We start from the raw sequence: 18,470 nt of genomic DNA on the forward strand, positions 1-18,470 counted from the left end.
ATTATATCTTTGTATTAGAGATATGAAACAAGTGTAAACTCACATGACAATACACACTGTGGGGCAGATTTATCAAGGGTCGAATTTTGAGGGTTAAAAAACCCTCGAATTCGACCCTCGAAGTAAAATCCGAAGGATTTTAGTGCAAAAGCTTCAATCGAATAAAAATCGTTTAATCGATAAAATCCTTCATATCGAATGATAAAATCCTTCAAATCAAACGATTTGAACGATTTTAAGTGATTGATCGAAGGATTTTTATTTGATCAAAAAAAACTTAGAAAAGTGCTCTGGAAGGTCCCCATAGGCTAACATTGCACTTTGGTAGCTTTAATGTGGCTAAGTATGAAGTTGAAGTTTTTTTTAAAGAGACAGTACTTTGATTATTGAATGGTCAAATAGTCGAACGATTTTTACTTCGAATCGTTCGAATCATTCGATTCGATCGAATTTGACTAATTCGATAGTCGAAGTACCTTCGTACTTCGAAATTCGAATATTTTTGCATTCAAACTATTCACTCGAGCTTAGTAAATCTGCCCTTGTGTGTTATGCACATAAGATATTGAAATACATGATAATATAGGCACAGTTTATGCAACCCCCTTACACAGTGTGATTGTAGTACAGAAATGCAATGCAATGCAGACACAACAGTTTTTACACATGTCGCCAAATGAGCGGATCTCTCCCCGATATGCCCACATTGAAGTCGGTGATATCAGGCTGATCCGATCAGAGGCCCTAGGGCACAGATGCGGCCGCGATCCAAAGGGATTTTTTAACCTACCCGATCAAGATCTGGTTAACTTTCGGCCAGATATAGATTGGGGAAGCCCTTCGGATGGCCCCACACCCAGGCCAATAAGCTGCCGACTCGGTCTGTCGGCAGCTTTTATCAGCCATGGGGGCCTTTAGTCTATCCTGTGCCAGCAATTCCAAAGCATCAAGGAGAAATGAGAGAGATACAGTACTGGTACTGTATAATAAGCTGCAGAAGAGAGGGAGGGAAAAAAATCATGTATCCAGTGAAAAAGAAGGGTTGAGAGATCCAGAGTGGAAAAGAGATACAGGAATAGGCTAAGAGGAAGGTGAATCAGAAATATAATAGGTACGAGTAAGAGATACTAAGGAGCAGAGCTGCTAGAGAGAGGGGGAGGGTGTAAAACGAGTGGGGAGAGATAGAGGGAACACTCAGAAAGGGAGGAGGGTGAGAAAAAGAGACGACACAAAGAGAGTGGAGGAGGGAGAGAAAGAAAGGACATTGGAAGAGATAGAAAGGGGACAGAGATGGGAAGCAAGGGCAATAGGAATAGACATAGGGAAATCAGACATTGAGTGGCCGATAAAAGAGGACGGGGGCAACAAAGCAAGAAAGAGGGACAGTGCAGGAGATAGACTGACAAAGAGCAATGTGTGCATAACCGGAGCATTGAAATGGTATTCCTATGACACTGAATAAGAGCATCTGCAGTACCTGGAATATAAACACAATATGACACGATGTGACAAGGACAAAAGGTAAAAAGGGTGTGTGATATTACTGTCTGCCTGTGGGTACCAGGGATTTTAGGTGTCAATATCGTTGTTTATGAAAAGCACAAATGATTGTGTGGCTCTGCTTAGCTCTATGCATGAAGGCATGTTTGTCTGGTTATATTTGTGACTAGCTGAACACAAATTATGTGTGCTTGCCCGCCTAGCATCATGTTGCATTGGTATGTGTTTGCTGCCAATATGCTTCAGTTAAGCTGTGGGTGACAATATGTTAGGTCCCTGTTCACCTGTAATTATATCAGATGCCAAGTCTGCACATCTTGTATTTATTGCACTGTGAATTATATATCATGCCACTGTACCACTCTGTTGCTCACTGCGTCTATTGCCTTATATATGGTCATCCAGCACCATGGCATCAATGTAGGCAACACAGGCTTTAATTATGTCTTATTAGTATATTGTTTTTTGTTTATTTAGTCATTTTGGTGCATATATATGTATTACACAATAGATTGTGTATGTGAACAGGTCAACTATCACTGCAGCACATTAATTGTAACATTGTGTAGATTACGTAGAAACTCAGCACTGCCTGAACCAATAAAGATCTATACTGTTCAAGAGGTCAAATTAGATACAGACCTATTAATGTATCTGACTGTGTAAAATAAAAACACAGATGACTACCTGGCATAGAAGCACCGAGGCTGATGACAACTATATGGTCAGCCAAGTCTGACCTTCTGATAGCTATACAGCAACTATAATGCATGTGTGATGGTTCCCTGCATAGGATTACATGTGATCACCATTTGAGCATTGCTTATACACCAGTATCTGCTAAAATTTATTCCATATTCTTCTACTTCTTTTCAATTTGTAAATGTATCTGTTGAGGAAGAGTGCTATAGTAATGTTTAAGTGTGTTTGAAGGTGTATAAATATATATATCTATCTATATATATATATATATATATATATATATATATATATATATATATATATATATATATATATATATATATATATATATACACACAGTGTATGTATTTCATTTTTCAAAAATGTAGTGCCCTATATATTATTATTTATTAGCTTAGCCATTGATGCAGATACTTCAGCTATTTGTATATTTCTATTATTGTAATACTGTTACAAACCTATATCTACCTGCTTAAGGCAAAATAACAGCAAAGTGGTTGCTTTTGATTTGTTACTAGTTGTTAAGATACCTCTGATGCCCCAGGGAGGTGGTCAGATTGTTTATGAGTTTAATAATGAAGGGACAAATATCCATAAATAAAGATCAATGTTTGTGGAAAGGTAAATCTAAACACAATGGTTCAAACAATGCACTTTTACTGTGTGCCTCTGTCATTAGAATTCACTAAGGTTATAAATATATATTCATCTGATAAGGTCAGCTTAATTGTAAACTATTGTGAGCAGGGTCCTAGTGTCTTATTCTGTAACCCTTGTTTGATAATTTAATGTAAACCCATGTTTGTTGTCATATTGTAAAGCACTACATACCTTGCTGGCACTACTGTATGTATAACTCTGTAGACTAATAATGTTCATTATTGGAGCAAATCAGGAGGCTATATACTTAGACTTAAAGGGGTGGTTCACCTTAAAGTTCATTTTTAGTATCTTATAGAATGGTCAATTCTAAGCATTTTTTTTATTGTTTTTAATATATTTGCCTTTTTCCTCTGACTCTTTTCAGCTTTCAAATGGGGGTCGCTGACCCCATCTATAAAACAAAAGCTCTATAAGACTACAAATGTATTGTTATTGCTACTTTGTATTATTCATCTTTCTATTCAGGCCCTCTCCTATTCATATTCTAGTCTATACAAATCAGTGCATTGTTGCTAGGGTAATTTGGAACCTAGCAACCATATTGCTGAAATTGCAAACTGGAGAGCTGCTGGATAAAAAGCTAAATAACTCAAAAGCCACAAATAATACAAAATGAAAACTAATTGCAATTGTCTTAGAATATCACCTTTTACATCATTACAAAAGTTAACTCAAAGGTAAACAACCCCTTTAAACTACTGGTTCAGTCCCTTCATCCAACTGACATCTGTCTGAAAATCATCCAGATTTCAATTGGGCACATTTGAAGATACTGTTGCATGAGCAGTGCATTAACATGTTTATGCGGTCCTTGTACGATGGTCACAGTAGTTGATCTTATCTCTTAAAACTGCTCAGTTTGGCCTAGAAATGTGGATGGCCAAATCAGGCCCAGATCCACTCTTTGGCAACCTCACTAAACAAGTGGATCTAGTCAATTATGGCCACTTTAAGACAAGTGTGAAAAAGTAGTCTATAGGTAAATATGTGCAGTAAACTTTATAGATCAAACCATGATACTTATAATTACCGTACAGCAGGCCCTGCAGGACAGGTCAGGGGGACAAGGGGCCTGTACCTCAGGGTCTGCTATATGGTAGTTCCCCTACTTTGCCCCTTCTGAAGTTTACATACACTGCTAGAACAATCTTTTGCAGCAGGCAATGAGTGAGTGGCCTAGTGGGCAGAAGGGAGGGGGGTTAGTAATTGCATCTTTTTTTTGGATTCTGTTGGCAAGTCAGTATATCATTTTGGCTCAATTTAAATGTGGATAATGTGGATGAATCTCATGGTTTGATGCCTTTCCAGATTCATTAAGGTATTGGAAAAGTGTTCTTCAATTATGTCAACTCCTGAGTGGCAAGATGCCATGTTTTCTGGCAGGATAATAATGAAAACAAGCACTTTCCATTTAGATCCCTGGCCTGCATATACCACAGTCAATCCCATGTACACAACCAACACAAATTGACAACTATAAAGGCTAGGTTGATATGATTATTAATTCGATATGAATTTAAGTGTGCGTGCTGCCATATTGGTAAAGGGAAGAATATTATGTGAGACTGTGAGTATAGCAGATTAAATGTTTAATCAGAGGCCAAGACCATAGCAGATTTTTATGGCCCAAGTTTTAATATGATATGATGTGATCAAATTAATAATCCATTAGACAGACAAATGTGGATATTGCTGGCCTGTAAGGGAGAAGATTGCTGAAGTTTATGGTACAATGTGAAAGGAAGGACAGTGGTGTATCTTGTCACTATTAGGCCTGGTTTCATGTAAATGTTGGTATCGAGGAAAAGTGTGCCCTTTATCAAGTAATTTTAAATATTAGGAGCTTTAAAGTATGCCAAAAGTACCCCAAAGGCTATACCCTTTCAGTGTTTGTAAAATACTGTACATTCATTGAAACTAGTCTCCTAATTTTTATGGAAAAGACTGTGGCCTTACTAGTGTGCGCTAACCCCGCTGCAAAAAAATCTTTACAGGACAGGACATTCATTTCTTTGTCTGTTAATGGGACAGACTAGATGGATAAACTCTTTGAAGTTAAAATACAAATGTACAATTGACTTACCTCACAAATATACAGTACAAGGGAACTGCTGCCTGGGAACTGCCATAAATCTATTTGTGCCTTCTGCAAACAGTGGCTTGACTTGCAAACAGTACATTTGACATTTGGCCAAAAATTTTGTAGTGCTCAGTGACCACTATGCAGAATGCATCAGCTTGTGTTACATGCTGTATACAATTATATTCAGGAAGAATGGTTTTAGAATAAGGTCATCTGCTGTCTACTAATCCCAAATCACTCAATCATATCCCTGAATGTCACTATGGTTCCTGTCTTCTCTCCCCCAGTCTATGCCTCCAACTACAAGTGTTTCTTGCACAAATTCCAACACAACCAAATTTAAAAGAGAATGAATAGTAGGATTAAGGCATTTGAGGCAAGTAAAATACAACAAATTGACATGTTGTTTTAAATGAGATATCTAAAGTAACTGATCAAATGAGAACATTTATCCTGGTAATTTTTCACATTTAAATCACCAACTGCCACTAAATAAAATATTAAAACTCTAAACAAAATAAGAATTACATGAAAAATCAGAGCCAAAATGCATCGCAGCCTTAAATAAATCCCTGTCACGATGGTATCTATTTTGCAACTTGCTTGAATAACACAAAGAACAGGATTACATTAAGTCAATGTCTTTTACTAACCCTTAACATAACTGCTTTGTATATTATTAATTTTATAGATATATTTACAGTATATGTATTATTGTGTTCCAGAGTAATGTTGGTACTATAGGCCTTTGTCTAAACGTACTGCTGTTAAACTTGTGGTTCACATTTTGTATTTTTAAAATTCAGTTTTATAACCATTTTGGCAATATGGTTCGTTTCTAAACTTTATGCAAATGCACAGGTGCAATATGTGGTCTCATAGGGATAAATATATTTCTTCTGAAAGAGAGCACTAACCCAGTCTGAGGGACAAGCTCTCTGAAAGTAAAATGGTTTCAAAAATAGTCATGGAAGCATGATCTTCTACTGCACATGCCCCAACTTTCCTTAACCCTTTAGCATAGTAGCAATAAAAGCTCCCACTGCCCTTTCTGCTATTACAGGTATAGGATCCATTAACTGGAGATCTATTATCCAGAAAGTTCAGAATTACGGAAAGGCCATCTCTCATAGACTCCATTTTAATCAATTAAAATGTTTAAAAATGATTTCATTTTCCTCTGAATAATAAAACAGTACCTTGTATTTGATTCTAAGATAAAATTAATTAATTAATTAGTGGCAAAACAATCCTATTGGGTATAATAATGTTTTAATGATGTTTTAGTAGACTTGAGGTATAGATATCTAAATTACGGAGAGCCCCCATATCTGGAAAACCCCAGGTCCCAGGCACTCTGGATAAAAGATCCCATACCTGTATAACAAAGCCATCGCAGCAGAAGGTCAGCAACCTAATTGTTTAGGGGTGCATGATCCCCATTTGGCTGGGCCTCTTTGAAAATGTCTGACACCAGAAGATATGATTTTTTTTATATCTATCATATCATTGTCTGTCCTATTTATAATTTTACCATAAAAGTATTTGCCCACTGCTTTGACATTACCTTTTACATCCATGTTCCTCTATGAGGGGGCTGCCATATTTGAGCAACAGTAGTCCATTAGCATTAGAAACTCTAATGACAGGTTAAGAAGAGACAGTCAGGTTGACAAAACAGTCAGGTTTAGGAACTTCAAGTAACAATTACTTACAAAAGCAGAACTATCAGCAACAGTCAACAGTCAACATGACCTATAGGTAACTTCTGATTAATATTTTGAAAAGAACAGTTTAAGTGTCAGTATCACTTTAAGAGGTTCACTATATGTTAAATGGTCCCTATTGCCAACATTCTTATTTTGGATATGATAACAGTATAGTGGCATTTTTTAAAAACATTAAATACCACAGTTAATACTTTGTTGATCCATCGTCCAGCTTGGTTAGCTATATACTTGTCTCCTTGTGTCTGGAGACCTTTTTACTTTGTTGCTAATTCACATTTTCTTTGTGCTATGTATCTTGAGAATTTTCACTTCTCAGCCTGGATTTGTGACAAGGCCACAAAGAACCAGGCCTAGAGCGGCAACATTTTAAGGACGGCATGTCGCCCAGCCGCATCCTTATGTGTATTGGGAGCGCATAGTCTCCCAGAGCCATGGAGCATGTGCGGGGGTTTGCACAAGGCGGCAGGCACTAGGACCATGAGGCCTAGGGTCGCCACTGAGAGAAATCCAGCCCTTTCCTTTTCAGGAGAAATGGATATTATTGCTATTATTGAGCTTTGATTATATGCTTTGTCTCTTGCTGCCTCTCACCTTCATCCTGTAGTACTTCTTGAACTTAGTTTGAGGGCAAATTTCAGGTAATAAATCTTTTTTCCTATGTTATGTTATTTGAAAGTACATATCTTGTACACTCTGAAAAGTTCAGTTACGTTATAGAAAACTGTTATGTACATTTTAAGACAGTTTGACTGATTATGCAACTATACTTTGAACAAATGACATCAGAATTGCCTGCAGAATTGTGCTTACTACAGAGGGCTACTAGACTGGTTCAGATTCATGATCTCTTGCTATGAACGCTTTAAGGGGTAATCCCCCTTTATGACATGGCAGTAACGTAACTAGAGGGGGGCGGGACGTGCAGCCGGGCCCCCCGCCCCCCTCCGTACGTTATTTTCTGCACTGAATCCAGTGGCGCACAAGCTGCCGGTGGGCCCTGAGGGGGTGCGGCCCCTGGCCCAATCGCACCCTCTTCTCCCCCGGTAGTTACGCCACTGTGACATGGGCTTATTCAACTGGAATTAGGAAGAAAAGTGTCATGATCGGCACCTAAATCCAGAACAAGTGCTAGGCTCCCTGGTCTCGGCTCTGCTTCCGCCTGTAGCAGCTACCTTTCACTTCAGGAGGAGTCCTCCGCTAATCGGATGCCGCCAGGTCTTAATAAGAGACCTTTTGAATACCTTTTGAATTTCACACCAATGTGCCATGACCTGATAACGCCGGTGCGTAAAACCTGGAAGTGCGCGTCGCGTGCCATAGGAAAGACCGGCACCAGGGAGACATCTGCACAAGGCAAGAGTCAAGAAGTCTCTGGGCTAAAAATTCGGGCCGACCCTTTACCAACCCTGGAGAAGGACATGATTGCTGGTGGACCTGTACAACTGGTCTTAACATGAATACATGAAAGAGGTTAGATGACTTAAACATATCAGCCAGCTTGAGACAGACAGAGGTAGGGTTAATCTCCATGATAGGATATGAACCAATAAACCTGGTCCCCCACTTAAGAAATGGAATTTTAAGCTTAATATTCACTGTAGATAACCAAACCAAGTCCCCAACCTGATATTTGGATACCTCCCTACAGGACTTATCGGCTGCTCTTTTTTGAGTGGTCGTAGCTGCCGAAAGAGAACCATGTACCCCAGAACGAGACTTAAGCATGGCCATAGACGCAAAGATCTGATCGTACAAATCGAGGATTCGTACGATTTTCGAACCGTGTGTGGAGAGTCCCAACATTTTTCGTCCGGCGGAGATCGGTCGTTTGGTCGATCAGACAGGTTAGAAAATTTCTGTCGGCTGCCGATAATATCTCTGCGTGTATTGCCGATCGTACCATTTTCAGTGGGAGACTGTCACTAGCTTTGGTTGGACATAGATATCGTACGATTGCTGTCAGGGGCAGAACATTGCTGATCTGTTCTTTAACAAATCTTACTGGTAAGACTTTGATCTGAATGGTTAGTGGCGGGTCGGGAGATGGGAAAGTCCGATCGTACGATGATTCTTACGATCGGGAGCTTTGCATCTATGGCCAGCTTATGAACAATGTATTACAGAGGGGAGTTTCTATAGAGAAGCCACCAATTGGGTAGAAACTAGACAAGAATCTTTACACTTAGATCCCTACTGATAACCTCCCCAGTTACCCAATCAATGTGGGGATTGTGTACCTGTAACCCCAGGGTAACCCCAGAATTAACTGAGATGAAGAACCATCAAGAATGTGAAAAGATAATATCTCACAATGCATATTGTTAATACACGTGAACAATGCCTTGGATTAATGGGTTACCAGTCCTGACCCGAGTGGGCAGGGCTGGAACTAGGGGTAGGCAGAGTAGGCACGTGCCTAGGGCGCAAAGCTGGGAGGGCGCCAGGCACGTACCTCCTCTTTCGCCTCCCCCAAGTTCGGTTCCCTTCTCTGCCCGACTCTGCATTTTTTTCTTGCTTCACACATGGGCACGCGAGTGCAAATTCGCGCATGCGCAGGCGAAAAACAGGCGCCGCGACTAGGGATGTCGCGGACTGTTCGCCAGCGAACTTGTTCGCGCGAACATCGGCTGTTCGCGTCCGCCGCAAGTTCGCGAACGTCGCGCGACGTTCGCCAATAGGCGTTCGCGTCAAAATCGTTCGACCATTCGATCGCTAAAATCGAACGATTTTCGTTCGATTCGAACGAAAATCGTTCGATCGAACGATTAAAATCCTTCGATCATTCGAATCGAACGATTTTCGGATGTTCGAAGTTCGCGAACTGTTCGCGAACTGTTCGCAATTTTTGCCGGTGTTCGCGAACGGCGTTCGCGAACACATTATCGGCGGTTCGCTACATCCCTAGCCGCGACTGCCGGGCCTGCCTAGGGTGCCTGCCCAGCGTGGCCCGGCACTGCGAGTGGGCTCTTATCAATTGCTGAACCTCTCATAGGAGGTGTAAGGGTAACATTATACCTTCCTGCGAAGGCAATATCTAAAAAAATTCCCTCCAGCCCCAGAATCCACCAAAGCCGAAACTTTAAACATACCCCCATACCAGGACAAAACGACAGGTACAGGTTTTTAGAGGCAAACTGGGGAGAGGAAATCTCTGGACCCAAATGTAGCACGCCTTCTCCATTTAGGTTTTGATGTTTTCCCGGCCTCTTAGGACAATATTTAAGGAAATTACCCTTATCCCCACAATATATACACAGGTCCTGGCATAATTTTCCTGCCCCCTCTTCAGGGGACAAACAAGTAGCCCCAATGGGGGACCTTGAGTTATGTAGTCCTGTTGCCCCTCTTGTTCCTCTACACAGAAGGAGGGTTGAATGAAGCAGCTCAATGGTCTGAGGAATAGCAGGACCTTCTTCCATTTTCTTCTGTTTCATGGGCCTGTTGTACTGTCACGATCAGTAAGTGCTAGGCTCCCTGGTCTCGGCTCCGCTTCCGCCTGTAGCAGCCGCCTTTCACTTCAGGAGGAGCCATCCGCTAATCGGATGCCACAAGGTCTTAATAAGAGAGGAGCTTAGCAAGAGTTCTGGAAAAGCAAAGGGGCACAATGGTTTACCAAGGATTTTGGATGGAAAGCCAAATGTTACCCCTGAGGAATAGGAAACAAGGTGAGTTGGTGATTCGTCAGTATTACATACTGTAGGGAAATATGTACCCCCTTCAGCCCGCCTTTCCCTTTGCCTCCTATAAGTTTGGATGGCTAACTTCATGAGGTCATCCAAAGTGGATGAAGGAGGGTAATTAACCAGGCTGTCTTTGTCAAAAAGCCACACCCAGAATTGGCTACAAAGAGCTGTATCATTCCACCCAGTTTCAACTGACCAGGTTGCGGAATTCCGTACAGTGCTCCTCAGTTACTCTTTTCCCTTGGCCGAGATTAGCAATTTCGGAATCGGCAGAGGTACCATGATCCAGTTCATCGTATAATATGGCCATGGTAGTAAAAAATACCTCTAGGGAAAAATGGGCAGGGTCAGTCGGGGGGTTACCTTAGTGCCCAAACTTGTGGGTCACCTTGTAGTAAGGTCATAATGAACCTTACTTCCTCCTCACAAGTAGAAAAAGTGTGAGGGAAAAAACTGAGGTACAACTTGCATGCCTCTTGAAAAACAAAAAATGTACTCCTATCCCCACTAAACTTATCAGGGAAGGGGATTTTAGGTTCATGAGAACTACCTCTATTACCCAGGGTAGATTACGGGGAAGACCCCTCAGGAACTGCATCTAGCCTTTCGGAGAGAGAACGAAGACCTTGAATTATGTAGTCCTGTTTCCCCTCTTGTTCCTCTACACAGAAGGAGGGTTGAATGCTCAATGGTCTGAGGAATAGCAGGACCTTCTTCCATTTTCTTCTGTCTCATGGGCCTGTTGTACTGTCACGATCGGCAAGTGCTAGGCTCCCTGGTCTCGGCTCCGCTTCCGCCTGTATCAGCCGCCATTCACTTCAGGAGGAGCCATCTGCTAATCGGATGCCACAAGGTCTTAATAAGAGAGGAGCCTAGCAAGAGTTCTGGACAAGCAAAGGGGCACAATGGTTTCCAAGAATTTTGGAGGGAAAGCCACAACTCAGAAAAAAACAAACGGAATAACGTGGTCAGGGCAACTACCAAAAATCCAAAATCCCTTTAAATACCTTTAGAATTTTATGCCAATGCGCCATGGCGTCATCACGCCGGCACGTAAAACCCGGAAGTGCGTCCCACGTGCCTTAGGAGAGACCGGCTCCAGGGAGACACACCGCAGGCATCCCCGCTGATCACTAGACCACCAGGGTGAGTGGATATTACAAAAAGATGCATAAACACTATCTGAACTTTCAGAAATAATATAATTTTTTTTGTTACACAAACATACATGATTCCAAAGATTGAAACCAAACCATGTTACCCAACAAACCATTTCCTAACATCCCTTTTTTTACAAAAATTTTTTCTCCATTTATAAATGTGAAGTATATCAGATACTCAGATACTTGACTTTACTTACACACACACACAGGACTGCCGGCCCAGACCTGATATTAACGCTGCTTTATAAACTCCCTTCCAGCCCCCAGTTGCCGCCTTGCAGGGTCGAACTGGGCCCTGTGGGCCCCTGCCGGGCCAGACACAGTCCCCATTTGGCTGGGCCCATTAAAAAAAAATTGTGGGCCAGCATTCCCGTATGCGTGACACACGTGCCGCTTGTACCAAGCTTGTAGAAAACTTTATTGGCAAGGCTTGAAAATGTTGCATGTACAGTGCAGCAAAAATTTGTTTGGCTATGTGCAATTTGTAAACACACCCAAATACCACACCTATTTTACCAAAACATACCCCAGAGATTCCAGTTTAATTACAAAAGAAAATGGATAATGAGCATGTAAGTTCATGACCAGCCAGTGTAACCACTAAATAAAATAGGTAATGGGCATTTTAACCTGCAGATGTGCCAATACTATTATTAGGGAAAATGAATAATCAGCATATTAACCGAAGATGTGTCATTATAATTGCTACAGAAAAAGGATAGTCTGCATATTAACTCTAGACAACCCAGTATAATCACTACAGGAAATGGATTATCCACATATTAACCACAGACGTGCCAGTATAATGACTGTAGGAATGGCCAATGAGCACTCCATTAACTCCAGATATTCCAGTAAAATGAATTCAGAAATAGATAGATTGAGTGCATACCAACACCAACATTTTTCTTTCCTGCTGCTCCCACACTGTTTGTCTTACTCTCTTTCTCTCTTCCTGGCTCATGTAAAAAAAATCCAACTTTTACAGTACAAATTTAATTAATGAAGTAAAAGCAAAGTACATTAAAGGACAGTCCCACAGAGGTATATCTTCCTGTGAAATGGAATTAGGTAACATATCCTTTACTAATCTGCATTGCAAATTTGTACAAATGGGAAACTGCTACCTGTATGTTAGCATTTCCAGTTAATTTATTCCAGTGGGAATACCTATAGAATGCCCATGCTGCTGAACTGCTAATTAATCAGCTCTGATACATGCTAAGAGTGACTATTGTCAAAGAATAAAAACAGGGGTTGTTAAGAACAACTTGGGCTCTAAATGGACAAAACCTGTTTGTACCCTTAGGTAGTGTGGTGGGATCATAATATTTTTAGGGCACATGCACCCTTTTTATATAATGGACTATTAAATTGTCTAATGGATATTAACATTAAAATATGTATACTAATATTTACTACCTGCCTGGATATCTTTAGGATGTGGGGGGAAACCACACAGACATGGAGAGCACATACAAACTCCTTGCAGATAGTGACCAGGCAGCAAAGCTACACATAACATGAAGTTATTATTGTTTGTGTCTAATGCAATAACTATTACAGTAATTCAGATGACAGTTTATTAATAACACAAATGCACATTTACTTTTACAGTAAAAAATTATGCAGAAGTAGTGTTCACTTACATATGCCTCCATATTTGTGAAATAACTTTATAATCACTCATGTGTCTTCCTTAAACAGTATATTAACCAGTAACCTCCATGGTATTCTCTTGACAATTAGCAGCTGTGCAGCAATCTAACATTGTATCAAATCAAATACTTTCTGTGGTCATTGTAACAACAAGCCATTATAACATAAAAGAGCTGAACAACTGACTGCTAAGTGTACTTGTGGATTCCATTGCACCTAAGGTGACTGTGATGGGCTCTGTTCCCTAAACACATGGATTATTGTTCTTGGCTAGGGAGGTGAAGGCAACAGCAGCTGAAATGAGTAGTGATGACAGCTGTAAGGAGACACAAGTGAAGACAGGTGGAACCTCTGAATGACATAGCTTGTGTGCATGCAGGAATTGTTTGCATTTGTGATCGTGATTTGGTGTTCAGACAGAGCTGAACAGGCTGGGGAGTGTTCTGTCCCTATGTTGAGTATTATCTCCTGTGTTTCAATAAGGTATGTATATGATTACTGCTTTTTGCTTATTATATGTTTCATTATGTCATTATTTATTTTTGTTTGTTTTGCATTTTGATGATGAAAAGAATTATTGGAACAGTGGCCTCAGGCACTAATTGTACCTGAAAACGTACAATGCTGCATGAAATTATTTGGTCTCTATGCTTTCCGAGTGCATTTCCCCTGGTATGTATATTGCTGGTGTCTGAAGCAATAATCAACAGCAGAAAAGAACCATCTGGTGTTACACAGTTACTTCAGTTTATTTCAGGCTCAGGGTAACCTTTTCTGTATACAAGACAACTAGGAATGAATCTAATGTATTGATGATTTCTAACATCCCTGCTGTGAGATTTGTACATGTATCTGTAAAACTTTATGCAGGTGCACCACAAGACTATATTAATCATCAGTGCAGTAAAGTATTGCAGTACTGTGCATGCTGGCATGGGCAACATGTAACCTACAGCTCAATTATTTTAAATATTCACACACAGATATACACAGAGTTCAATAAATATATGGGCCATACTTCACTCTGAACATAATATGTTGTAACATGGTGTTTTTCTACATTTCTCTCTCTGTGTTGTGACAAATATTATTTTGAGACCTTATTAATGAGCCACCATAAGGATGGGGAGTTAGGGGTTGACAAAAATAGTTTTGCTAGGACAAAATAATTATTTAACCATTAATTGATACTGATCCTTTGAGTAGTAATCATTTCCATTTTCAGAAAATCAAATGATGCTCCAAATGCTGCACTTGTACTGGGTTCAATAGCTGTCTCTGAGATCTTGAATATATTAAATGCCAGTTACCCATTGACATTTCCTTTCCATTGACATCAATGGGATGCACCTTGCGCAATTTTTAACATTAATTGCTCATTTAGGGACCCAAGCCCATGGATTAACACTGCAAGAAGCCACATCCATAAAGTACTTGAATCTACTGAAGAACACAAATCTACTCTACTACTGACTGTAATGTGAAAGCACTACTATTTGGGGTTTGCAGTCTCTGTTTAAATACACTCTGGTGTTTGACTACAATGTAGAGTACAATTAATTTGTACTGTATAGGAATAATTCAGACAGGGTTTTAGCTCATGCAGTTGGACCAAGCCCACAAGGATATACCAAACCAAGGAACAAGGCAATTCCTGTATATACCAGAAGATATGAATCTCAGTGATGACTGCCAGTCAAAAAACAGTATCTGCCATAAGTAAAGTATACTTATATTGAGTGAGACATAAAAGAAAGCTAGGTGGTCTAAACAGGAGTCATGCCTTTAATCTTTGAATGTAAGACCCTATAAATGGATGGATATAAGCAGTATCTTTGCTGCTTTGATTTGTTAAATCTACCCCTAGACACAAACAAAAACAATTGCATACTATACTTTGGATACTTAACACACAAACACAAGTTCTTATGCACATCCAGGATACATACCTAAATAGAAAGCACCACATAATGTAGGGGGTTTACTACCACATTAGGTTCAGGAGAATGTGGGGGCACAGATCGAAGCAGAGGCTGCAGGAGATCTGTTCACTGCAAAGCAAACTGTAACAAAATATATAGCTTGTTCAATCACATTAGTTTTATCAAGGGGTTATGCAAAGTAGCACCTAATTTAATTGGCTAAATTAACAGTATTTAATTGAGCTGTATTTTTATTTGCTCTGATGATATATCTTGCACCCAGCAGCAATATGATTAAGCAGACATTTGTAGGCTATTAGCACATTTTCTATGCTGGCAGAAAAACAATATTGTATGCCACACCCGTCTGTCAGTGTACACATGGGGCATAATTTGGCCCCAAAATTCAGATTTGAGGCAAACGGTTTTTATCTCCATGTTATTATTTCAAATGTACACTGCAAGGCTGCACTGAAATCAGTTAAGTCTGCAGTATGCTTTAAAACTTTTTAGTTATCATCCCCTGAGGAGCATTTAGGGAGGCTTAACCAGTGGCCAGAATCCTTTTGAACTTGTGCCAGGGAAGTAATTTTTATTGTTTGCATATTTACCTGCCATAAGTGAGCCTGAGTAGGGCAAATCATAGCCCTCGAGCAAACACAAATTGAGACTGGCAGCTGGAGACAACTGGGCAAAGCTAAATATATCTGAAATAAAGCACTAGTATACAATGACTTGCATCAATTTTTTTTGGGAGGGGGACATTTACACCATTTGTATCTAAGAGTTTTATTGCAGTCATTTAAGAGAATCAATGACTAATTGTATCCCAGTGCTTTATTGCTATCAAAGACAGTTTTATTTCTTTTACCCAGCTTGTAAAATTGATTTGACTACAACGGGTTTACAATCCAAATAGTAATGGGTGACTTAACCTGTCAATACTATGTAATAATGTGAGAAGTTCTTAGTAATGTCTACAAAGGCCATGAATTCAAAACTGTTGATCAGATACTCTTAAGCATGTTAATGCTTAAAGATGTAGTCTTGTGTATGGAGGCTATAGATCGAATAAGTGAATAATTATATTTATATGTTTATCATGAACTTCTCCCTTTCGTGTGCAATTCTCAGACCTTCTTTGCAGTTCAGCTTCACTATGGCTGCCTTTAGACCAATCTCTCCAGTCTAGTTGTCTGCCTCTGGTGCATAGCAGAATTAAGATCATATGAAGCAAATGCAGGTCTACCTTGTCTCAGTGTTAAACACTAAAACCCTCACAATGATAATAGCAACCTTTTCAACAGAATAGAAAAATAGATTTCTTAGGGTTTTTTCTGTTGGTGTGATTTGTCAGGTGGAGCAATTTCCTTAAGGAGCAGCTAGTTGGATAAACCTAGGTATAATATTAAGGCTTGATTGCTCAGGTAACAATTAGGTAACAATATACGTAAAGGAGAAATATTCTTTGGGGGATGGAAGAATGGATTTGACAAAATATTAACTAAACCCTGAAGCTAATGTGCCACAGTGAATAAATGAAGCTGAAAAGAGGTTGCATATTTCAGAAACACAATGATCCAAAAAACACCAAGAAATCAACAAGAAAGAAAAAATGAAGGTTTTGGAATGACCTTCATAGTCCCCAGACAGGAACATTATTGATTAGTGTGTGGATAGATGTCAGAGAAACAGTGCATGCAAGGAAAATCTAATCATATATTTCAAAAAAGTTTAACAAAAAGTTGCAAAAATGACAAAAGCAACATTGAAAGACTTTTAAAGGTACAAGGGTTAACATGAACTTTGAAGTTCTTTCTTGTTTTGTATATGCAGTTTTTTATTTCATTATTTTTTTTCATTTAATAGAAGATAGGTAGGGGAATGTTTATATTTGTGTTGTTTAAAGCTTTAAACCAAAGGAGAGTGGCAATCAAACAGATATAGATCACCAAAGAAATGTGTTTATACACAAGAATAGATGAACCTCTATTACAAATATAGATTGTCTACATATTGCGTTATGCTGTGTGTGAAACAATTTATTAACAATACATATAAACAGGATTTAGTTATGTATATTACTATGTTATTCATTTTTCCTCATAGACTAACTCCATATTAAAAGAGGAAAAAACCCCATCAAAGGTTAAAAGAAGTTAAAGTTATTTGGATCTGAATAACCATTATTTAGATAGAGCATTTATATTTGTTGCTGTGCAGTCTTATTTCGTTTAGTGATCATCAATATAAAATGGCCTCAATGTATATACACAATAAAAGGGCATTCTGTTACTCTGTATAATCATCTGTTTATGAGGTGAATATAGAAGTGCAATGTATTTCATTTTTTTATCTAGAATACTGATTATAAGTAGCGAATAAGATGTTACTTCAGCTAAATCTGTGACATTGGTTTAGGTCTTTTAAAGTAAAACTATACCCCTGAACAAGGTTGATCTCTAATATATTGCAGATGTAAAACCCTGCTTCATGTAAATAAACCATTTTCATAATAATATGTTTGTTTATTAGTATGTGCTATTGGGTAATCCTATAATAGAAAATTGCCATTTTAAGAACAAAGGGCCACCCCTTGGTATCCTACAGTTCATGATTCACACAAACAAACCAAACATGTTTGTTCACGTGAGTGAAAGTTCTGTCTTTTGCTTCCACACTTCTTCCTGTTAGAGCTGCAATATTTCTGATCAGGTGATCTCTGAGGCAGCACAGAAATTATCACAAAAGCGCAATATTAAATTAAGTACATATTTGAGTTTCTTTAATATGCCACTTAAAGCAAAATTATACCCCCAAACAATGTAGGTCTCTATAAAAAATATTTTGCATAAAACAGCTCCTATGTAAAATCCTGCTTCATGTAAATAAACCATTTTCCTAATAATATACTTTTTAGTAGTATGTGCCATTGGCTAATCATAAAGAGAAAATTGCCATTTTAAAAAATAAGGGCTGCCCCCTGGGATTGTATGATTCACAGTGCACACAAACATACCAAACAAACCATACTTCTTAGGTCACATGAGCCAATTAACAGACAGAGTTCTGTCTTTTGCTTCCACACTTCTTTCTGTTACAGTTAGAGCTGTAGTATTTCTGCTCAGGTGATCTCTGACCATCATGAAATGGTGGTTCAATGCAAGAGATGTAAAAGCGCAATTTTTACTTAAATATATATTCCAGTTTTATAAGGTTGTTTAATATGCCACTTAATATGATGTAAACTATCTGGTGCTTAAGTATTCATTTTGGAGGTATAATTTTCCTTTAATGGTACAAGGCAGGCAGGAATGTTGGAAAGGATAACATGTTAAGGCAGCAGTAGGACTAATAACTTGTTT

At 39.1% G+C, this 18,470-nt stretch overlaps 1 protein-coding gene across 1 annotated transcript in view; it reads left to right on the forward strand.

The window, feature by feature from the left end:
* Positions 1-995: 995 nt before the first annotated feature.
* sema6b.S (sema domain, transmembrane domain (TM), and cytoplasmic domain, (semaphorin) 6B S homeolog) overlaps positions 996-18,470 on the forward strand; it is a 57,656-nt gene continuing 40,181 nt past the window's right edge. Inside the window, exon 1 of the mRNA XM_018243530.2 lies at positions 996-1,521. The gene's annotated coding sequence lies outside the window, so the exon portion shown is untranslated. The remainder of the gene's footprint in view (positions 1,522-18,470) is intronic.

This window comes from Xenopus laevis, chromosome 1S (assembly GCF_017654675.1).
Source record: "Xenopus laevis strain J_2021 chromosome 1S, Xenopus_laevis_v10.1, whole genome shotgun sequence".
NCBI lineage: Eukaryota > Metazoa > Chordata > Amphibia > Anura > Pipidae > Xenopus > Xenopus laevis.